Below are 24286 nucleotides of genomic sequence, written 5' to 3'. Positions count from 1 at the left end.
CATTGCAGCACTCTTTACAATAGCCAGAAACTGGAAGAAACCTGAATGCCCAAGAACAGATGACTGGTTAAAGAAACTTTGGTACATCTACACAATGGAGTACTATGTAGCTCTTAGAAAAGATGAAGTCATGAAATTTACATACAAGTGGTACAATATGGAAAGTATCATGCTAAGCGAAATGAGTCAGAAAGAGAGGGATATGGGGGCCTTGTGGACAGCAGATATGAGCCGGGGGTGTGGGGGCGACTAAAACCTCATGGGAAGGGGGGCGTTCTGGTCCGTCCTTCACGCCCTACCGAGGTCACCAGTTGCCCCCCACGAGCGGCTCTCCAGCACAGCCACGGCCCCAGAAGCACAAGGACTTAATGCAGAACCCAGCAGCTTGGAGCAGAAAAGTGAACGGACTCTGCATTGATCCAGGCCATCAAGTCTGCCGGAGGGGAAAGGGTGTTGCCCCATTCGCCCTCTCCTCTCTGGAAAGAAAGATGGCGGCCACATGGGAGCCTTGTGGACAGCAGGTATGAGCCGGGAGTGTGGGGGCGACTAAAACCTCATGGGAAGGGGGGCGTTTCGGTCCGCCCTTCACGCCCTACCGAGGCCACCAGTTGCCCCCACGAGCGGCTCTCCAGCACGGCCACAGCCCCAGAAGCACAATGACCTAATGCAGAACCCAGCAGCTTGGAGCAGAAAAGTGAAAGGACTATGCGTTGATCCAGGCAATCATTTCTGCCCAGAGGGGAAAGGGTGTTGCTCCCTTCCGCCCTCCTCCCTCTGGAAAGAAAGATGGCGGCCACATGGGAGCCTTGTGGACAGCAGGTATGAGCTGGGGGTGTGGGGGCGACTAAAACCTCATGGGAAGGGGGGCGTTCTGGTTCGTCCTTCACGCCCTACCGAGGTCACCAGTTGCCCCCCGCGAGCGGCTCTCCAGCACGGCCACGGCCCCAGAAGCACAAGGACTTAATGCAGAACCCAGCAGCTTGGAGCAGAAAAGTGAACGGACTCTGCATTGATCCAGGCCATCAAGTCTGCCGGAGGGGAAAGGGTGTTGCCCCATTCGCCCTCTCCTCTTTGGAAAGAAAGATGGCAGCCACATGGGAGCCTTGTGGACAGCAGGTATGAGCCGGGAGTGTGGGGGCGACTAAAACCTCATGGGAAGGGGGGCGTTTCGGTCCGCCCTTCATGCCCTACCGAGGCCACCTGGTTGCCCCCCGCGAGCGGCTCTCCAGCACGGCCAGGACTCCAGAACACAGAAACCAATTTCTTAACTATCTGACTTTCAGTAGAAATACTTCCAGGGTCAATAGGTAAAAGAGCAGAAATCCAAAACCAACATTTAATTCTTGAACCCAGCCGTAGAAAGCAAATCAGTTCACAATGCTTTTTCAGCATGTCTGATTTGGGGTGGGGGTAAACTCTAAATAATAGTGGTGAATCTTTTATTGAAACAATGAATCTAATCAAAGCAGATAGAGTGTTAACTAGAATTCATCTGCTTCACAGGGACGGGGAGGGGTGGGGGGTGGGGTTTTATTGGGGTTCTTCATGGTAAAAAATAAGTATTGGTAAAGGGAAATGTGTTTGATATTTGCATGACTGAGACATAAACCTGAAAGCTTTGTAACCTTTCCCACAGTGATTCAATAAATAAATTAAAAAAAAAAAAAAAGAAAGAGAGGGATAGACATAGAAAGATTGCATTCATCTGGGGGATATAAAGTAACAAAGTATGAGATTAATACCCAAGAATAGCTGAGATCAGCACCAGGAGGATTACTCCATAGCTTAGTGGCCAGTTGGGCATTCTAGAGGAAAGGGCAGCTCAGATAGAGAAGGGAGCACCAAATAAAGGATGTTTGGAGGATCCTCCCAGGAGGGAGGGGAGATGCATGTCGAAAGTGGACTATGGACTGAACATGTTTGCCACTCAATGCCTCTTTTGCAGACCACAACACCCAAAAGGAGAGAGAGAACACAGGGGATTGCCCTGCCACAGAGACAGGGGGGATGGGAGGATGGGGGTGGGAGGGATATTATCCATGGTGGTGGAAAATGGGCACTGGTGGAGGGATGGGTATCTGATCATTGTATAATTGAAACCAAAGCACAAAATATTGTAAATTTACAACTGTAAAAAAAAATAAAATAAAATAAAGGGGGAAAAAAAAAGAAAGGATGAAGTCATGAAATTTACTTACAAGTGGTACAAGTGGTCCCTGGTTCCCTTACAAGTGGTACAAGTGGTCCCTGGTTCCCATCCAAGTAGGAATGTGACAGGCAGGAAGGGGCATGGCTGACCAAATTCCTGGAAATGACTGGAACAGGATGGCTCTGCCTTCTGAGGCTTTGCCATCTGGTCTGATACATGAATCTGGACACACTTCTTGTCACCAGTAGAGTGTCACTCGGCCAAGGCTGTCCCAACAGGTCCAGGTGTGCAGGAGCAAAGAGGAGTCAGGGCCTGGTTCTCTATAACAGGGGGTCTGACCGTGCTGTGATGGTGGCAGTGGGACTTGTATTAGGGAATCTGATGGTCCACAAAGAAGTGGGGCGCTATTATCAGGGATCAGCTCCGTACAGACTTGGGGATACTAGAAATATGTTCCATCCACGGCCCCATCCTGCTCCACTGATAACACACTGTCTTTCTGCTAGGGTTGGTGCCATCCAGGGGGAGCCTGGCTGAGGGGACAGCACCTTGGACCCACCTGCTGCAGGAGCACTTTCAAGTGCTCATCCTGAGAAACCTGATGTGGCCACTAGGGGGCAAAGTGGGGTCTGTCCCTGGTGCCACTGCAGAGGGGAATGGGGGAACAGGCACCAGGGGTGAGGGGAGGCCATGGAGGTGCTGCAGTGGAAGGCAGGGCCCTGGGTGCTGCATCCTGCCCTCCCTCCTGGGGACGCATCCGTGATTGAGACCTTCAACCCATGGAGTGGACTCTCCTGGGGTCATTGACAGGCTTCACACAGGGGCAGGCAAGTGACGCGTCTTGGCATGGTGACATGGCCGAGGCTTCCCACAATCTAGAAGCAATTGTCAACTACTGGCCAGACCTGCCCCGCCCAGCGACACACACACCCACACAGGCCTGGGATAGATCCATTTATTGCAACAATCGTGAAAATCAGACAGTGGCAGTCAGGGAGAAAGCCCGCCTTCCTCCTTCCCCTTTTCTCAGCCAGCAATACAAAGTCCCCAAACAGCCCCAAAGAGTGTGTAGAATCCGGTGACTGTATGGTACCAGCGGCCAAGCTTCAGGGCTGTCATGCGCAGAAACAGGACCCCACAATGGGGAGGGGAGAGCTGAGTTGTGACTTCTGACCTCCTAATCATTGTTTGCTAGTGCTGGGGGGATATATCTGCCATCCTGATCCCTTGCACCTTGTGGAGGGGGACATTTCTTCCTCTGATCCCTCGGACCTTGTGGAGGGGGACATCTCGGGCCCCCCGATCCCTGGCGTCTAGTGGTGGGGGGGACATCTCGTCACCCCCCAATCCTGGCGTCTAGTGGTGGGGGGGCATCTCTGCCCCCCACCAATCGCGTCAAGTGGTGGGGGGGCATTTCTGGCCCCCCCATCCCTGGCTTCCAGTGGTGGGGGAGGCATCTCTGGCACCCCAATCTCTGGTGTCTAGTGGTTGGGGGGCATCTCTGGCCCCCCAATCCATGGCGTCTAGTGGTGAGGGGGCATCTCTGGCCCCCCAATCCCTGGCGTCTAGTGGTTGGGGGGCATCTCTGGCCACCCCGATCCCTGGCGTCTAGTGGTTGGGGGGGCATCTCTGGCCCCCCCGATCCCTGGTGTCTAGTGGTGGGGGGCATATCAGGCCCCCCCATCCCTGGCGTCTAGTGGTGGGGGGGCATCTCTGCCCCCCCCTTGATCCTTGCCCTCTAGTGGGGGGGGGAATCTCTACGCCCCCCGATCCCTGGTGTCTAGTGGTGGGGGGGCATCTCTGCCCCCCCCTTGATCCTTGCCCTCTTGGCAGTGCATTCCCCCATTTTCTCTCTCTCTCTCCATTTGGGTGCTGTGGTTTGCAAGAGAGGCACTGAGTGGTAGTCATGTTTGGTCTATAGTCTACTTTCAGCATGCATCTCCCACCCTGGGAGGATCCTCCCAGCACCCTTTATTTGGTGCCCTCTTCTCGAGCTGAGTTTCCTTGGAGACTGTGTAACTTCTTTACATGCAGAGTGAGTCTCAATGTTGTTCTGTTTGGGTCAACTCGCCACTCCTAGTACGCAGCATCCCTGCCATGGGAGCACGTCTGCAATTGCTTTGTGTAGCCCCATAGCCTCATAGCCCCATAGCCCCATTTCTCAATGGGAAGGGGCAGAGGAGGGGAGAAGGGAGGGGGCAGGAAGGTGGAGGGGGGAAGAGGGGAAGGCGGGAAGGAAGAGGGAAGAAAGACAAGGTTGGGGTAGATGAATATGATTTTGACAGGGTAGGTAAAAGATGGAATTACAGGTGAGTAAGAATTCTGTTTAACCATTTCTGACTCTTGGGGGGAACACATCACTTTCAGGCAGGCCACTTTGTGCCCTGGGCTGGGTGTCTGCAGCCTCCTTACCTCACGGGTATCACAGTCTGTCTGATCTTCTGCCAACACAATTTGCCTTTGACGGGTTGTTGGGTCAGGTCTGTCTTGGATCTGGGTGTGATTTCCACCTCTAGGTGAGAGGGAGGATGGGGTGTGCATGGGGTGTCTTTAGGAAGGACACTTCCTTCTGGTTCTCACAGAACACTTGGGGTTCCAAGGCGGGTGTAGCCCATAGGATGGCGGGGATCAAACCCAGATCAGCCACGTGCAAAGCAACAACGTACCACTGTACTATCGCTCCAGCCCTTGAATTTCTTCTTGGAGGAAGTTTCTGTTCATTATTCCTCTCTGCATTTGTTTGATGGGGTTGGGAGATATTTTTTTTGTAAAGTTCTACCAATGTGCTATATAACTTGGATATTAGCCTTTCATCAGCTAGGTATTGGGTAAATAATTTTTCCCATTCTGTGGGCTATCTTTGTAGCTTAGACGCCATTGCTTTTTTTATTAAAAAAAAGTATTAGATTGGTGTATCTTTGATTTTTCTGTTCTCTTTTCATGCTTTATATTTTGCTGACTTTTTTGCAAATTTTTATTTTGTTCTTATAAAGTTGTTTACAATAATTTATTACATTTAATATTCAAACACCAACTCCACCACCATCGTACCTTCCCACCACCATATTTTGAATGTTACCACTCCAAATCTTAGAGGTACTCTCCTGGGGTCATTAACATCGTACTCAGGGGCATGCAAATGACAGGCTCTAGACATGGTGAATCCCATGGCAAGGGCCACCCACAATCTAGAAGCAACTGCCAACTGCTGGCAGGACACGCCTCGCCCAAGACAAATACCCACACTATTTCTATGGGGGTGAGTATTTCTGCTCTGGGGACTTCTAATTGTGTAGTGTTGGAGGACATGTCTCTCCTATCTGAGCTCTGTTCTCTGTTGTGGGACATTTCACCCCCCAGAGCTCTTGTGTCTAGTATTGGAAAACAATTTTCCCCAACATCCCTAGTGTTTTTTTCTGGAGGAAATTTCAGCTCTGCTCATCCCTGGTGCCGAGTAATTGTGAACATGTCTGTCCTCAGAACCCTGCTGTCTATTGTTAGGGGAAACCTCTGCACCCCATGTCACTGGTGCCTGCTGCTTGGGGCCTGTTTTTGCCTCCCAGACCACTAGTGTCTATTATTGGGGGACATTTCTGCCCCCCACATCCCCGGTGCCCAGTGTTGGGGGACATTTCTGCCTCCAGATGCACGGTCTTCCCCAAACCTCCAGCTTGTCCTTCTTGACTGTTACCACCTCCAGCTCCTCGGGCTTTATGATCTCCACTGTGTTCGCCTCCACTTCAATGCCCTTAGATTGACTGAAACTGGATAGACTGAGGGGCAGCCCCAGGCTCTCAGCCAACCAAGGGAGGTGGAGGGCTCGGGGGCAGTGTCCGCCTGGTTCTGCCCCCCAGGTGTCCTGCCTCTTGACCCCCACTGGGGGCTTCTTCCCCCTGAGGACCCTGACACTCACATTTTCAGGAGACATTTGTGTCAAAGCAGGAGCCAAGTCCTGGCCTGAGTCAGGGCACTCTGGACTGTCCAAGTGGACTGTCACTGCTCAGGCAGAGTCACAAGTGGAGGGCCAGTGCTGTCACCCCCTTCCCCTCCCTTACCCCTCCACCTAACAGGGAAATCCCTCTTATGTCCACTAAGAACTTGAGCAATCTGTCCTTAGGGCACTGGGAAAAGGCTGGCCCTGTCTGCTTGCAGTACTTTTCTTTGGGTGTTGGCATCACACCCAGACATGCACAGGCTTTACTCCTGGCTCAGTTCAGGGACCACACCTAGTGGAACTAGGGGTGCCCATTGATCCAAGGTCAGCAGTGTGCAAGACGATCCTTTATCTGCAGGACTAATGCCCTGCTGCAAGCAGTACTTTTCTTTCAGCTGCTTCCCACCTAACTCTCCTTCCTGTAGAGTTGGGCTCCCTTAAAGATGCCTCACTCCCCCTTCTGTACGGCACAGTGCCCAGGGAGACAGCCCCGTGGAACCCGAGGCTTCCACTCCCGAGCACTTTCAGACTTTTCAAGAATGGGCCCCAGGGATATTGCTGGGGTGAAGGTGCTTGCCTTGATGCGGCCCAGCCCTGTTCAAGTCCTGATACTAGGATCTCCTGAACCCTGCTGAAGAGGAGAGTGCACCTCTACCCACATTTCTCGCAGGCTAATTTCAAACAGGCTACACTGTAGAGCAGGAGCTGACATGAGGCATAGGTTCTAGGAGAGACGAGACAGCACGGAAATCACCCGAGATGTCCCAGAGGTGGTCTGTCACACTGTTCAACTTAGAAACCTGGGAAAATCCCCAAAATTTTCCTACATCATTGATATGCTCCAGATACATCTTTGCACCAAGAAAGCTTGGTCATTTCTTGTTCCATACTCTCCTGTCAGCTGCTTGCTAATACCCTGTCGCCCATCAGATCTGCTGTAAAACTGATCTCTCGCCTTGTGCGGTGTTCAGACTTTGGAGCTGTTCATTCCATTACCACTATTATCTCATCATGTTCTCCCACATTCCAAAATGTGCTTTTTTTCCCTTTATGGGTCACACCGAGCGATGCACAGGGGTTACTCCTGGCTCATGCACTCAGGAATTACCCCTGGTGGTGCTCAGGGAACCATATGTGATTCTGGGAATCAAATCCAGGTCAGCCGTGTGCAAGGCAAACACCCTACTCACTATGCTATCACTCCAGTCCCTGCTGCTTGTTTTTTAGTTAGGTTTAGGCAGAAATTTTGGCAAAGTTCGTATGAGTTCATAGTCGTTGAAAACTCAAAGTTATATTAGTGTTGCAATTCTCATTTGTGAAACAACAAAACTCACTACCAAGCAGGGGAGAAAGCAAGACAAGACCAAAAGGAAAAAGAGCAACACCCAAGCAGTGGCACCTGGTGCACAGGAGGAGTTGGCAGAGAGCATGGAAGCTGGGTGGCACTGCCATTCGTCCAGTGGAGACAGCACTGCACCAGTGGAGTGGTTAAGGGCAGGCGCCAGCACCTCCAGTGTGCCCTTGGTCTAGAGGAGGCGAGAACTGGCAGGGCAGACAAGGGGCAGGGAGAAAGAGGGGAGCCAGAGCAGGAGCAGGAGTCAGGGGTGGAGGATGCGGAGGGGCAGAAGGCAGGCCCCAGATCATTGCCCCAGAGGGCCATGACATGCTGCAGGAGAGAACAAAGTGCCAATATGACACCAGACAAGCTGTGACCCTCTGTGAAAGGGAGTGGCAGACATTCAAAGTTGGGTAGCTTCCAGAAATGTCTACTGACACCAGGACCACTTGGACAGTCTGACAGAGTCACAGGGAGTCCCCAGGCAGGCAGGGAAGGCAGGGTAACTTGGTACCTACTCCCAAGAAAAGCCTCGTGGAAACGGTCGCCCCATGACCTCAAGACAGGGCAACATAGGAAGCATAGCTCGATGAAGGTATCGGAGGTGCAGCCCTTCCCGGCTTTTGCTGGGCCTGAGAATCCATGGTCTCAGCAGATGCTGGGGGTTCCATATGGAAAACAAGGCTATCCCTGTTCCCCACTTTAGTATCTTATTGGCGTTCGATCTCCCGACAGAGCTAGAAGAGCAAATAAATGTCCACCTTGACACTGTGGATTCCCCCTTTGGAAAATACCCTCTCCAGGCGCTCTCTAATGGCAGTATCATGCCCCTCTGCTGGTAAACTCATGCTAGGAGTGAGCCTCCAAAGACAGCCGCAATATCTGGTAGCCCATGAGGTGTGGCTAGGGATAGGGAAAGATACTGCGCTGGTCTGGGAGGCAGGAATAGTGGTGGGATGCAGCTCAACTGGGAGCAACCCATTGGCCTCAGTTGCGAACTCATGACCTGCGCCGAGTCAGTGTGGTCGCTCCTGCTGGTCACCTTGTGGTACCCAGCCCTTCCACTCTCTTGAGTCTGTTTTCCTCTAGTGACCAATGATTGACCGGCCTGAACCTCAAAAGATGTGTTTCTCCCTTTGGAAATTGTTCCAGGAAGCAGACCCCTGTTTGCGTTTGGGCCAAAGGATCCAGAGACAGGAGGAAACCTCAGTTACTGTGGACCCGTTGCCCAAGGATTCAAAAACTCGGCCACCTTCTTCAGGAAGACCCTGGCTCTGGACTTAAGAAAATCCTCGTTGGAGCCCTGGAATGCACCATCCTGCAGTCTGTAGATGATTCGGTCCTAGTGTCAGAAGCCAAGAGGACTGAAAGAGAGCCTCAGAGGCACTGCTCCAGCTCTTGGTTGAGGCTGGGCACCAGACCTCCTGGAAGAATGAGTATTTAGAAGTGAAAAAAAGAAAAATAACCCAAAAAAGCCCTTTCAAATCAGCAGTAGGGCCCAGAGGCAAAGAGGTTGATCCTCTTAGTGCCTGAGAAAGGGCATCAGGCTCTAGGTGCCCTGACCCAGGGTAGGGCCATTGGCAGAGGTCTGGGCATACCTGTCTCTGAGGCAGGGGGCTCTGATCTCTCGCTGTGCCACAGAGGTAAACAAACTATCTACCTCCAGGTCCCCATTCAGGGGTGACACTGATGACTAACAAAGGGCCCCAGTGGCTACCAATTGCCCAGATGGCACAGTCCCTGGGATTATGATGTGAAAACCCACATCTAACTATTGCGACTCTAGGTTAATCCCCTAGTGTTTCTGCCTATCGGATTGGACCCCATCCTCTGACTTGCAAAAGCAGTGGATTACATCTCTTGCTGAGAACGACTGAACAGTTCAGGAACAGTTTCCAACCTGAGTGGCATCCGTATGAAGACCATAAGTAAGAAGCCCTGAATCCCTCTGGAAAGGCTGGGGGGGGGAGCGCTCAGGGAGGGATAGGGACAAGCGCGAAACATGGTGAGACCCCATGATCGATTAATTTTCATATTAAAAATTGAAATTTATTTCTTTGGATTTTTAACTGTTCTTTATTTTATGTTTTGAGTTTGTTCCTGCACATATGGATGTGTTGGAGGCTGTGTAACTTTTTCTTTATCCAAGTATGTTTTTAAATTTTTTATTAGTGAAACACCAGCAGGTACAGTTATAGAATTACAAATTTTTGTGCTTGGGTTTCAGTCACACAATGATCAAGTACCCATCCCTCCACCAGTGCCCATCCTCCACCACCACGGGTCCCAGCATCCCTCCTAACCCCCCATCCCCCCCTTCCCACCCTGCCTCTGTGGCAGGGCATTCCCTTGTGGGCTGAAAGACCTGACTACTCACCCTAACTTCTAAAGGCCAGTAACTGCCTGTACCTGCCAATCACAAACTGCCACAAGGGAAGGTCCCTTGGGCCTGTCCCCCACCCCTTATTGGAAAAAAGGTGTTTTCTCCAATAAGGACTGAATGCTGCTCTACTCCAATCAGTCAGGACGGGGGGGGGGGGGGGGTTGGGAGGATAGGTGAGGGCTGGCTTTGAGCCAGTTTAAAGAATGAATTCAAGACTTCGTCTTTTCTAACAGCTACATAGTACTCCATTGTGTAAATGTGCCAGAGTTTCTTCAACCAGTCATCTGTTCTCGGGCACTCAGGTTTTTTCCAGATTCTGGCTATTGTAAAGAGTGCTGCAATAAACAGACAATTGCAGATGTCACTTCGGCTATACTTTTTTGCCTCTCTGGGATATATTCCCAGGAGTGGTATTGCTGGGTCAAATGGGAGCTCAATTTCTAGTTTTTTGAGAATCATCCATACTGTTTTCCAGAAGGGCTGAACCAGTCGGCATTCCCACCAACAGTGAAGGAGTGTCCCTTTCTCACCACATCCGCGCCAGCACCGGTTGTTTTTGTTCTTGTGGATATGGGCCAGTCTCTGTGGTGTGAGGTGACACCTCATTGTGGTTTTGATCTGCATCTCCCTGATGATTAATGATGTGGAACATTTTCTCATGTGTCTTTTAGCCATTCGGATTTCTTCTTTGTCAAAGTTTCTATTCATTTCATCTCCCCATTTTTTGATGGGGTTGAATGTTTTCTTTTTGTGGAGTTGAACCAGTATTTTGTATATCCTTGAAATTAACCCCTTATCAGATGTGTAGTTGGTGAATATCCTTTCCCATTCTGTAGGCTGTCTTTGTTTTTGGTCACTGTTTCTTTTGAGGTGCAGAAGCTTCTTAGTTTAAGATAGTCCCATTTATCTATCTCTGTTTTCACTTGCTTGGCCAGCGGTGTGACAGCTTTGAAGACACTATTAGCTTCTATGTCATGAAGGGGTCTTCCAAAGTAAGATATGTACACAGCAGAGAGTATATGGTCATCTCTCATCTTTAGGACGGAACCTGAGGTACAATTACAGGATTTAGAAAACATCTTACAAAAAGAGTTTCTGTGCTTCAAATACATAATAAACAGTGAAATTTTATATTTAAAAAAATAAAAATAAAAATAAATAAATAAATAAAAAGTGCCTGTTCCAGAAAAAAAAAAGAAAGAATGAATTCAAGATGGGCGAGGGAGCTGGAGGCTGGTCAGGCCCAACTTTGGTCAGGTTTGGCCACTCCTGAGGGCCTCACTGTAGAATGGACATCTCGCAGAGTCAGGCCAGAAATGAGAAACAATTCCAGAGAGTCACTCATCACTGACCATCGCCAGAAGCTTAACCTGCAGGTGCTAGTTTGTCAGGATCAGGCGCGGCGGGGTGAGCTAAGGGGGGCTCGCAAATGATTCTGTCTGCCAAGCCTAAGGGAGGGAACCAAGCAGGCAACAAGAGGCAGAAGCGAAAAACTAGGCAGGACCACTGAGAGACCCACTCTAGGAGGTGGACAAGATGGATGGGTCAGGAGTCACCAAATTTGACAGGAATCAAATGTGAGGTTTGCTCTGACAAAATGGTGACCAGAACCAAATGGCAACTGACTGAGTGGACAGCAACATTCCTGGAGTCAGAGATCACCTTCTCCCAGGTGAGGAAGACAAGACTTATCGCCCATGTGGTGACAGGAAGCCACCAGGCTTCATTGGAGGTTCCTTACCATTGACCCACGAAGAGATGACTAGGAACAGACCAAGACAACTCCAAAGGCCCCTTCATCTAACCCAGGGCGCAGGTGTACCATTGCCTCACCTGAGGTTCGGAGAGTCCGCCCAGGAGCCCCCCAGTAAGCTACTCCTATTTCCTTAACTTTATTTATATGTCTCTGTCCCTCTGTACGACCCAGATGAGGTTCCCAAATCTCTCACCGAGCAAGAGAGTGAGAGCAGTTTACCCGAGCAGGGATGGAAGAGGATCACGGGAACGCTCAAACCATGGAGCTTAGAAACTGGAGTCACCACTGTGGGAGCACCTGAGAGCTATAGGCACCACTGCATGTTAGATGAAAGTTGTTACCGCAGAATCAAGGTAGCCTGTAAACAACCTACATAATCATGCTGTGACCTGCTAATGCCTGTTTGGGGGATAGCTGGGTAGAGCCTGCACACATGGAATACACTGGGATGCTTCCGGCAAACTCTTGGGTGCCACCTGTGTCTTGGTGAGACTCTGCAAGATCCTAAGAGGAAAAACTCCCAAGACAGTCTTTCAATGTCCAGGGAGAACAGCTCTCCCCACTGGCAATGGGTGAGAGGGGGTGTCAAGCTGCTGATCCCTACAGTCTCCCAGTTCCCCAAACCTCAGGAAAACCTGGACTTGGTGTTTCCCGATCCCAGGGGCCCAGAGGCAGGACACAGGGAGCTAAGCCTAGAGCCCCAGTAGAGGTTGCGAGAGGGTATGAAGGACATGTGTGAGGTGTGTAGAACCGTGTGAGTGAACAGGCGACCCCAGGCCCATGGTTCAGGTAGAGGGGCAGGGCTATGAACTGGGCACCGAAGGGTAAACCAGGAGCTGCCTGTGCCTGCCCTGAGCAGCCTTACCAGGAGTGTGAGTCTCAGTAGGAATGTGACAGGCAGGAAGGGGCATGGCTGACCAAATTCCTGGAAATTACTGGAACAGGATGGTTCTTCCTTCTGAGGCGCTGCCATCTGCTCTGACCCATAGATCTGGACACACTTCTTCTCACCAGTAGAGTGTCACTCAGCCAAGGCTGTACAACAGGTCCGGGTGTGCAGGAGCAAAGAGGAGTCAGGGCCTGATGCTTTCTTACATGGGGTCTGGCCGGACTGCTGACAGGTGACAGTGGGACTTGTATTAGGGAATCTGATGGTCCACAAAGAAGTGGGGCGCTATTATCAGGGATCAGCTCCGTACAGACTCGGGGACACTAGAAACATGTTCCATCCACGGCCCCATCCTGCTCCACTGATAACACACTGTCTTCCTGCCGGGGCGGGTGCCATAGAGAGGGACCCTGGCTAAGGGGACAGCACCTTGGACCCACCTGCTGCAGGAGCACTTTCAAGTGCTCATCCTGAGAAACCTGATGTGGCCACTAGGGGGCAAAGTGGGGTCTGTCCCTGGTGCACTGCAGAGGGGAATGGGGAAACAGGCATCAGGGGTGAGGGGAGCCCACGGAGGTGCTGCAGTGGAAGGCAGGGCTCTGGGTGCTGCATCCTGCCCTCCCTCCTGGGGACGCATCCGTGATTGAGACCTTCAACCCTTGGGGTGGACTCTCCTGGGGTCATTGACAGGCTTCACACAGGGGCAGGCAGGTGAAGTGTCTTGGCATGGTGACATGGCCGAGGCTTCCCACAATCTAGAAGCAATTGTCAACTACTGGCCAGACCTGCCCCGCCCAGTGACACACACACCCACACAGGCCTGGGATAGATCCATTTATTGCAACAATCGTGAAAATCAGACAGTGGCAGTCAGGGACAAAGCCCGCCTTCCTCCTTCCTCTCTTCTCAGCCAGCAATACAAAGTCCCCAAACAGCCCCAAAGAGTGTGTAGAATCCGGTGACTGTATGGTACCAGCGGCCAAGCTTCAGGGCTGTCATGCGCAGAAACAGGACCCCACAATGGGGAGGGGAGAGCTGAGTTGTGACTTCTGACCTCCAAATCATTGTTTGCTAGTGCTGGGGGGATATATCTGCCATCCTGATCCCTTGAACCTTGTGGAGGGGGACATTTCTTCCCTCTGATCCCTCGGACCTTGTGGAGGGGGACATATCGGCCCCTCTCATCCCTCGGACCTTGCGAAGGGGGACATCTCGGCCCTCCCGATCCCTGGCGTCTAGTGGTGGGGGGGACATCTCGTCACTCCCCAATCCTGGCGTCTAGTGGTGGGGGGGCATCTCTGGCCCCCCCCGATCAATCGCGTCAAGTGGTGGGGGGCATCTCTGGCCCCCCCATCCCTGGCGTCTAGTGGTTGGGGGGGCATCTCTGGCCCCACCGATCCCTGGCGGCTAGTGGTGGGGGGCATCACTGCCCCCCCCCGATCAATGGCGTCTAGTGGTGGAGGGGGCATGTCTGGCCCCCCCTCGATAAATGGCGTCTAGTGGTGGGGGGAGGCATCTCTGGCCCCCCCCGATCCCTGGCGTCTAGTGGGGGGGAGCATCTCTGGACCCCCATCCCTGGCGTCTAGTGGTTGGGGGGGCAACTCTGGTCCCCCCAATCCCTGGTGTCTAGTGGTGGGGGGCATCTCTGGCCCCCCCATCCCTGGCATCTCGGGGTTGGGGGGGCATCTCTGGCCCCCCCGATCCCTGGCGTCTAGTGGTGGGGGGGCATCTCTGGCCCCCCTTGATTCTTGCCGTCTTGTGGGGGGGGAATCTCTGCCCCCCGATCCCTGGTTTCTAGTGATGGGGGGGGCATCTCTGGCCCCCCATCCCTGGAGTCTTGTGGTGGGGGGGGCATCTATGGCCCCCCCGATCCGTGTTGTCTAGTGGTGGGGGGCATCTCTGCCCCCCCTTGATCCTTGCCGTCTTGTGGGGGGGAATCTCTGCCCCCCCGATCCCTGGTTTCTAGTGAAGGGGGGGCATCTCTGGCCCCCCATTCCTGGGGTCTAGTGGGGGGGCATCTTTGGCCCCCCCAATCCGTGGGGTCTAGTGGGGTAGACATTTCTGCCCCCCTGATCCCGGGGTCTAGTGGAGGGGGAAACTGTGCCCCCTGATACCTGAGGGTTCCAGGGGTGGGGACATTTCTTCCCCCACATCTCTGGGTCTAGTGGAAGGAGACTTTACTGTCCCCCTCATATCCTGTGTATTGAGATGGAGATTAGTTGTGCCTTTGCCCAGATCCCTGGTCTTGCAGTGAGGGATATCCCTGGTTCTAGTGGAGGGAGAAGAGCAAAGGGCCAAGGCGGAAGGCAGAACTCGGGTGGCATGGGGAGGACGGGGCTGGGCTAGATCAATTGGGTGAGAGCGGCAGGGTGCGTCGGTGCAGTAAAATCGAGGTGTCAGCTGGGGGTCAGGCTGCCAGTGGAGCTCTTGCTGACCAGCTGCGTTTTCTGGATTTTCGGCGGGTCATTACAGGACCTGGGTCCGATGACGGTGGACTCCTCTTCCTTAAGGACAGCAACAGGAGCGTCTCTGGATCTCACACAGGCCATGGTCCCTGCCCCCTGGGACTTGACTGACTCCTCCAGCTCCTGGACTCTGGCACTCCTCCTGCCTGGCCTCCTGTGCCTCCTCCTTGTCTGTGGCCTCCAGCTCCTCACGGTTTGTGTCCAGGAGCACCTGTGTGTTGTTCGTCTCCACGCCAATCCCTTTGGAGTGGATGGGATGTGGGGCAGCATTAGGGTCTCAGCCAAGCAAGGGAGGGTGGGGGCTGGGGTGGGGCAGCCTGGTGCCCGAAGGGGCGGGGCCACGAGCTTTTTTTATAGGCAGGGAAGGGGGCGTGGCCTCGGGGCTGCAACCCCATTGGCCAGGGAGAAATCTAGAGCTCCCAGGGGTAACCTCACACTGAAGGCTGCACCAGCCTCTGCCCTGGTGGGCCTGAGGGGCCTCCCCACCCCCATCCGGACCCTCGGGCACTGCCCCCTACCGACGATGGTGGCTTGGAACTCTGTGGGCCCCACGGTGGGCCAGGAGCACTGACCCTTTCGGTCTCCCGTAGCTCAGTCCACGACTTTCTCATTCCCAGAGATCACGTCCCCCCATGCCCAGGCTGGGGTGCAGCTGCCAGGATTCGCCCCTGAGCAACCCTAGGTCTGCCCTGGCTGCTGCTGTGGGAGCCCAGTGAGCCTGGCAGAGGGGCTGTCCTGGTCGCTGTCCCCACCGCCCCTCACTCCCTGCCCCTCTCCTTTGTCTCCTTGGAGCCACTGCCCCCTGCCCTGCCCCTCCTCTCCTGAAGCCCGCAGAGTTCTTGCTCCCACCTTATCCTGTGTCCACGTTCTCTCTGTCCTCTCACTGCTTCCTCCCAGACTGGCAGCAGCCAGTTTGTGGGGCCATGAGCCCCCAGACCCAGTCAGTCCCTGACCAATTCCCCATGTTGCTCAGAGACTTCCCTTTCTCAGTCCTGGAGGGCTCTTAATGACCCCATAGAACCTCCCCACCCCAGCTCTGCCCCTTTCTCTGAGGCTCAGTCCATCCTACTGGGAGCTGGACACCAGACTTGGCCTTGGGGAACCTTGATGCTTCTCTGGTATTGTTCCCGGCCTGCTCTGGAAAACCCTCTCAATACACACACTCCCAACTTGGGCCACTCAGCCTGGCCACGCTGCCCTCACGAGTCCTGCAGCCTTAAAGGAACCCCAGCTCCCCCATATTGCTCGTGCCCACTATGGCACCCCCGAGTGCCCCTATCCTCCCTGCCCTGAGCACATTCAGGCCCCAGTGGTCTGCGGCTGTCTCCTGTAACTCTGACATCTCCTCCTCTCACTTTCGCATGGCTGAGAATCAAATCCATCTCAGATGGTGCGGCACAGGGTCACTGTGGGCTTGTGCTGTCTGGGGAGCCTGTGGGCAGTGAAGGGTTCCACACTGGGGTGACGCTCTGGGCAGAGAAAGTCCATCCAGTCCTTGAGAGGTTTGGGAAATACCTGGAGGTTTGCAGGTCCTTTAACAGAGGCATAATATGGCCACTAGGGGGCCTGGCACCCATGAAGCATTGGGGGCAAGGTGGGGGCTCTTCCCAGTGGGCACTGCAGAGGGGGTGTAGATGCAACAGGCGCCATGGGCATGGGCATGTCATGTCAGGTTCTGATCCATGGTGAGACCCCCACAGGACAGCTCATGCTTCATCAAGAAGCATGAGCCGTTCCCTGGCAGGACCCGCCCCACCCAATGCCACACACCCACAAAGGCTGGAATGCATCCATTTGTAGAAACAATCTTGGAAACAGGACAGTGGCTGTCAGGGAGACTGATTCAGCCCTCTCCCCTCTCTCTCCTCTGCCACCAATTCATGATTCCCAAAACTGTCCCAGGTAGTGCCTAGAACTCAGTTGCTGACTGTTCCAGCCTCCATCCTTTTCAGGACTTCCTTTCCCAGAATAGAATAAGTGCACTGGAGGACGTGGAGCTCTCGGCTCAGACTTTTGCTTGGTCTGTAGCCCATGAACCGAAGGTTTGAGTGTTGCCTCGTTTTTCCTGGGCCAAGGAGGGGTAGATGGTTGTAGCCAAGTCCCATTTTGAAAATCGGATGCTCTGAATGAGTGTTTCCTCTAAGCACTGAGATCCTTCCATGTACTGCTTCATTGACCCTCATGGCCTGTGTACATGCCTGAGAGGTTTGGGGTTTGTGGGGATCTCTATTTGCTCCAGGCTTTGTGATCAGGAGACCCTGTGGTGCCAGGGAATGTTCTTGACCTATTGCATCCCAAGCCTTTACTGAGTCTCCTGAGACTTCTCTCTGGCCTTCTGGACAGAATTTTAACTCAAAAATTGGAAAATGCCCTGGACCATGCAAGGACAGCCCACAAACTGGAAATATCTCAACATTTAGGTAGGAAATCGGGGGTGAGGAGGCATTCTCCACTCCTCTCTCCTGGGGTATAGTCTAAGGTGGAGGGTGAGGAGGTGGTCATTTCTTATTGATACTCTTTGGACTATTTCTATGGGGGTGAGTATTTCTGCTCCTGGGACTCCTTATTATGTAGTGTTGGAGGACATGTCTCCTATCTGAGCTCTGTTCTCTGTTGTGGGACATTTCTCCCCCCAGAGCTCTTGTGTCTAGTATTGGAAAAAAATTTTCCCCAAAATCCCTAGTGTTTTTTTCTGGAGGAAATTTCAGCTTTGCTCATACCTGGTGCCAAGTTATTGTGAACATTTCTGTCCCTGGAACCCTGCTGTCTATTGTTACGGGAAACCTCTGTACCCCATGTTACTGGTGCCTACTGCTTAGGGCCTTTATTTGCCTCCCAGACCACTAGTGTCTGTTAGTAGGGGACATATCTGCCCCTCACATCCCCGGGGCCCAGTGTTGGGGGACATTTCTGCCTCCAGACGCACAGTCCTCCCCACACCGCCAGCTTGTCCTTCTTGACTGTTACCACCTCCATCTACTCGGGCTTTATGATCTCCAATGTGTTCGCCTCCACTTCAGTGCCCTTAGATTGACTGAAACTGGATAGACTGAGGGGCAGCCCCAGGCTCTCAGCCTACCAAGGGAGGTGGAGGGCTCAGGGGCAGAGTCAGCCTGGTTCTGCCCCCCCCCCCCGGGTATCCTGCCTCCTGAACCCCATTGGGGGCTTCTCGCTCCTAAGGACCCTGACATTCACAATTTCAGGACACCTTTGTGTCAAAGCAGCAGCCAAGTCCTGGCCTGAGTCAGGCCACTGTGGACTGTCCAAGTGGACTGTCACTGCTCAGGCAGTGTCACAAGTGGAGGGTCAGTACTGTCACCCCCTTCCCCTCCCTCACCCCTTCCACCTAACAGGGAAATCTCTCTTATGGCCTCTAAGAATTTGAGGAATCCTTCCTTAGGGCACTGGGAAAAGGTCGGCCCTGTCTGCTTGCAGCACTTTTCTTTGGGTGTTGGAACCACACCCAGACATGCTCAGGCTTTACTCCTGACTTAGCTCAGGGACCACACCTAGTGGAACTAGGGGGGCCCATTGATCCAACGTCAGCAGTGTGCAAGACGATCACTTTATGTGCTGGACTAATGCCCTGCTGCAAGCAGTACTTTTCTTTCAGCTGCTTCCCACCTAACTCTCCTTCCTGTAGAGTTGGGCTCCCTTAAAGATGCCTCACTCCCCCTTCTGTACGGCACAGTGCCCAGGGAGACAGCCCCGTGGAACCCGAGGCTTCCACTCCCGAGCACTTTCAGACTTTTCAAGAATGGGCCCCAGGGATATTGCTGGGGTGGAGGTGCTGGCCTTGATGCGGCCCAGCCCTGTTCAAGTCCTGATACTAGGATCTCCTGAGCCCTGCTGAAGAGGAGAGGGGACCTCTGCCCACATTTCCCGCAGGCTAACTTCAGACAGGCTACCCTGGAGAGCAGGAACTGCCATGAGGCACAGGATCTGGGAGAGATGAAGACAGGCACGGAAATCACTCGGGACGGCCCAGAGGTGGTCTGTCACACTGTTCAACTTAGAAAACAGGGAAAATCTCCCAAATTTTCCTATGTTATTGATATGCTCCAGATCCTTCTCTGCACCAAGAAACCTTGGTCATTTCTTGTTCCATACTCTCCTGTCAGCTGCTTGCTTATACCCCGACACCCATCAGATCTGCTGTAAAACTGATCTCTAGCCGTGTGCGGTGTTCAGACTTTGGAACTATTCATTCCATTAGCACTATTATCTCATCATGTTCTCCTACTTGCCAAAATGTGCCTTTTTTCCCCTTTATGGGTCACACCCAGCGATGCACAGGTGTTACTCCTAGCTCATGCACTCAGGAATTACTCCTGGTCGTGCTCAGGAAACAATATGGGATTCTGGGAATCAAATCCAGGTCAGCCTCATGCAAGACAAACACCCTACTCACTGTGCTATCACTCCAGTCCCAGCTTCTTGGTTTTTAGTTAGCTTTAGGCAGAAATTTTGGCAAAGTATGTATGTGTTCATAGTCGTTGAAAACTCAAAGTTATATTAGTGCTGCAATTCTCATTTGTGAAACAAAAAAAATCACTACCAAGCAGGGGAGAAAGCAAGCCAAGAACAAAAGGAAAAAGAGCAACACCCAAGCAGTGGCACCTGGTGCACAGGAGGAGTTGGGAGAGAGCATGGCAGCTGGGTGGCACTGCCACTCGTCCAGTGGAGACAGCACGACCCCAGTGGTGTGCTTAAGGCCAGACGCCAGCACCTCCAGTGTGCCCTTGGTCTAGCGAAGGCGAGAACTGGCAGGGCAGACAAGGGGCGGGGAGTAAGAGGGGAGCCAGAGCAGGAGCAGGGGTCAGTGGTGGAGGATGCGGAGGGGCAGAAGGCAGGCCCCAGATCATTGCGCCAGAGGGCCATGACATGCTGCAGGAGAGAACAAAGTGCCAATATGACACCAGACAAGTTGTGACCCTCTATGAATGGGAGTAGCAGACATTCAAAGTTGGGTAGCTTCCAGAAATGTCTACTGACATCAGGACCACTTGGACAGTCTGACAGAGTCAAAGGGAGTCCCCAGGCAAGCAGGGAAGGCAGGGTAACTTGGTACCTACACTCCCAAGAAAAGCCTCGTGGAAACAGTGAGCCCCATGACCCCCAAGACAGGGCAACATAGGAAGCAGAGCTCATTGAAGGTATCGGAGGTGCAGCGCTTCCCTGCTTTTGCTGGGCACGAGATTCCATGGTCTCAGCAGATGCTGGGGGTTCCACATGGGAAACAAGGTTCTCCCTGTTCCCAACTTTAGTATCTTATTGGCATTAGATCTCCCGACAGAGCTAGAAGAGCAAATAAATGTCCACCTTGACACTGTGGATTCCCCCTTTGGAAAATACCCTCTCCAGGCGCCCTCTAATGACAGTATCATGCCCCTCTGCTGGTAAACTCATGCTAGGAGTGAGCCTCCAGAGACAGCCACAATGTCAGGTAGACCGTGAGGTGTGACTAGGGATAGGGAAAGATACTGCGCAGGTCTGGGAGGCAGGAATAGTGGTGGGATGCAGCTCAACTGGGAGCAACTGAGGCCAATACCCTCAGTTGAGAAGTCATGACCTGCGCCGAGTCAGTGTAGTCGGTCCTGCTGGTCACTTTGTGGTACCCAGCCCTTCCGCTCTCTTGAGTCTGTTTTCCTCTAGTGCCCAATGATTGACTGGCCTGAACCTCAAAAGATATGCTTCCCCCTTTGCAAATTGTTCCAGGAAGCAGACCCGTTTGCCTTTGGGCCAAAGGATCCAGAGACAGGAGGAAACCTCTGTCACTGTGTACCCGTTGCCCAAGGATTCAAAAACTCGGCCACCTTCTTCAGGAAGACCCTGGCTCTGGACTTAAGAAAATCCTCGTTGGAGCCCTGGAATGGACCATCCTGCAGTCTGTAGATGATAAGGTCCTTGTGTGAGAAGCCTAAGAGAACTGAAAGAGAGCCTCAGAGGCTCTGCTCCAGCTCTTGGTTGAGGCTGGGCACCAGACCTCCTGGAAGAATGAGCATTTAGAAGTGAAAAAAAGAAAAACAAATAACCTAAAAAAATCAGCAGTAGGGCTCTAGAGGCATAGAGGTTGATCCTCTTAGTGCCTGAGAAAGGGCACCAGGCTCTAGGTGCCCTGACCCAGGGTAGGGCCATTGGCAGAGGTCTGGGCATACCTGTCTCTGAGGCAGGGGGCTCTGATCTCTCGCTGTGCCACAGAGGTAAACAAACTATCTACCTCCAGGTCCCCATTCAGGGGTGACACTCATGACTAACAAAGGGCCCCAGTGGCTACCAATTGCCCAGATGGCACAGTCCCTGGGATGATGATGTGAAAACCCACATCTAACTTTTGCGACTCTAGATTTTGATGTGAAAACCCACTCTAACTTTCGCGACCCCAGCCATTCTGCTTATCGGATGGGACCCCATCCTCTGACTTGCAAGAAGCAGTGGACTAAATCTCTTGCTCAGAACCACTGAACAGTTCGGGAGCAGTTTCCAACGTGAGTGGCATCCGGATAAAGACCATAAGAATGAAGCCCTGAATCCCTCTGGAAAGACTGGGTAGGGGCGGGTGCGCTCGGGGAGGGATAGGGACAAGCGCGAAACATGGTGAGACCCCACGATCTCTTAATTTTCATATTAAAAGGTAAAGGTAAAAGGTAAAGGCACTCCCGTTGATCGTCGATTTGCTCAAGCGAGCCCAGTAACGTCTCCATTGGAGACTTTGTTGTTTCTATGTATGGCATATCGAATACTCTCAGTAGCTTGTCGGGCTCTCCAAGAGGGGCAGAGGAATTGAACTCGGGTCGGCCATGTTGGCTGCTTGTAAGGCGACCGCCCTACCACTGTGCTATCACCTTAGCCCCTGGAGCTTCTCGGCCTTTTGGCTAAGATCAAGTGTAGTAACTGTTCATATTAAAAATTGAAATTTATTTATTTGGATTTATTTTTTAATTGGGTTATTATTTTATGTTTTGAGTTTGCTCCTGCACATATGGATGTGCTGGAAGCTGTGTACCTTTTTTTTTTAATCCAAGAATTTTCTTTTTATTATTTTTTTATTAGTGAAACCCCATGAGGTACAATTGTAGACTTATAAATTTTTGTGCTTGGGTTTCAGTCACACAATGATCAAGTACCCATTCCTGTACCAGCACCCATCCTGCACCACCACGGGTCCCAGCATCCCTCCTACCCCCCCAACCCCCTTTCCCACCCTGCCTCTTTGGCAGTGCATTCTCCCTTGTTCTCTCTCTCCCCATTTGGGTGCTGTGGTTTGCAATAGAGGCACTGAGTGGTAGTCATGTTTGGTCTATAGTCTACTTTCATCATGCGTCTCCCACCCTGGGAGGATCCTCCCAGCACCCTTTATTTGGTGCCCTCTTCTCTAGCTGAGCTTCCTTGGAGACTGTGTAACGTCTTTACTTGCAGAGTACGAGTCTCAATGTTGTTCTGTTTGGGTCATCTCGCCACTCCTAGTGCGCAGCATCCCTGCCATGGGGGCACGTCTGCAATTGCTTTGTGTAGCCGCAGAGCCTCATAGTCCCATAGCGCCATTCCTCAATGGGATGGGGCAGAGGAGGGGACAAGGGAGGGGGCAGGAAGGAGGAGGGGGAGAGGAGAAGGGCGGGAAGGAAGAGGGAAGAAAGACAAGGTTGGTGTAGATGAATATGATTTTGACAGGGTAGGTAAAAGACGGAATTACAGGTGAGTAAGAATTCTGTTTAACCATTTCTGACTCTTGGGGGGAACACATCACTTTCAGGCAGGTCACTTCGTGCCCTGGGATGGGTGTCTACAGCCTCCTTACCTCACGGGCATCACAGTCTATCTGATCTTCTGCCAACACAATTTGTCTTTGACGGGTTGTTGGCTCAGGTCTGTCTTGGATCTGGGTGTGATTTCCACCTCTAGGTGCAAGGGAGGATGGCGTGTGCATGGGGTGTCTTTAGGAAGGACACTGCCTTCTGGTTCTCACAGAACACTTGGGGTTCCAAGGCGGGTGTAGCCCGTAGGATGGCGGGGATCAAACCCAGATCAGCCACGTGCAAAGCAACAACGTACCACTGTACTATCGCTCCAGCCCTTGAATTTCTTCTTGGAGGAAGTTTCTGTTCATTATTCCTCTCTGCATTTGTTTGATGGGGTTGGGAGATATTTTTTTGGTAAAGTTCTACCAATGTACTATATAACTTGGATATTAGCCTTTCATAAGCTAGGTATTGGGTAAATAATTTTTCCCATTCTGTGGGCTATCTAAGTAGCTTAGACGCCATTGCTTTTTTTAAAAAAAAGAAACGCATTAGAATGGTGTATCTTTGATTTTTCTGTTCTCTTTTCATGCTTTATATTTTGCTGACTTTTTTGCAAATTTTTATTTTGTTTTTATAAAGTTCTTTACAATAATTTATTACATTTAATATTCAAATATCAATTCCACCACCATCGTACCTTCCCACCACCACATTTTGAATGTTACCACTCAAAATCTTAGAGGTACTCTACTGGGGTCATTGACATCGTACTCAGGGGCATGCAGAGGACAGGCTCTAGACATGGTGAATCCCATGGCAAGGGCCATCCACAATCTAGAAGCAACTGCCAACTGCTGGAAGGACACACCTCGCCCAAGACACATACCCACACGGCCTGGGATGGATCCATTTATTGAAACAAGCTTGGAAATAGGACAGTGACTGTCAGAGAGTGACCCAGCATGCCTCCTTCCTCTCTCTTCTCCTCAATTCATTAGTGCCCAACCAGCCCCCAAAGAGTGTCCAGAACTGGTTGCTCTCATGTTTCTAGCCCCCATTAGCTTCAGGGCTGCCATATGGAGAAACGGGACTGTGTACTGGGGAGGGAGAGCTCCCACCTCAAGCCCTTGTTTGGCTTTTGGAGCTATCATGACTGAGGTTGGAGTGTGGCCCAGTTTAAATTTCTGCTCCCAACATCCCTGGTGCCTAGAGGTAGGAGACATTTTTGTCCCACTGATCCCTGCGGTCTAGTGTTGGGGGACCTTTCTGTCCCTTTGATCCCTAGGGTCTAGTGCTGAGGGAAAGTGGAAGAGTGGGGAGGAGGGAGGAAGGAGGAGGGTGGGAAGAACTGGATCAGGGCTAGATTAGTTGGAATTGAAGAACACAGGGTACATCATCAGGGTAGAAAAAGTGGATTAATGGTGAACAAGCTTGCCAGCTGAACTCAAGCGGACGAGCTGGACTCTGGTTATTTGGCGGCAGGTCATTACAGGATCCGGATCTGAGGTCTGCGGCCTCCTGTTCCTCACAGACAGGAACAGGAGGGTCTCTCTGGGTTCTTCACACAATCCATCATCCCGCTCCCCAGGTCTGGACACCAGACCTTAGTCTCAGGCCTTAGTCATCCAGATC

General features: G+C 52.3%; 1 pseudogene; it reads left to right on the top strand.

Moving 5' to 3' along the window:
* The first annotated feature begins 21767 nt into the window (after positions 1-21767).
* LOC130026660 (uncharacterized) lies at positions 21768-21923 on the top strand (annotated as a pseudogene).
* Positions 21924-24286: the final 2363 nt, after the last annotated feature.

This window comes from Sorex fumeus, unplaced genomic scaffold (assembly GCF_029834395.1).
Source record: "Sorex fumeus unplaced genomic scaffold, SorFum_2.1 ptg000034l, whole genome shotgun sequence".
In the NCBI taxonomy this organism is placed as follows: Eukaryota; Metazoa; Chordata; class Mammalia; order Eulipotyphla; family Soricidae; genus Sorex; species Sorex fumeus.
The sequence above is the reverse complement of the archived record's forward strand: the minus strand, read 5'-3'. Positions and strand labels throughout refer to the sequence as shown.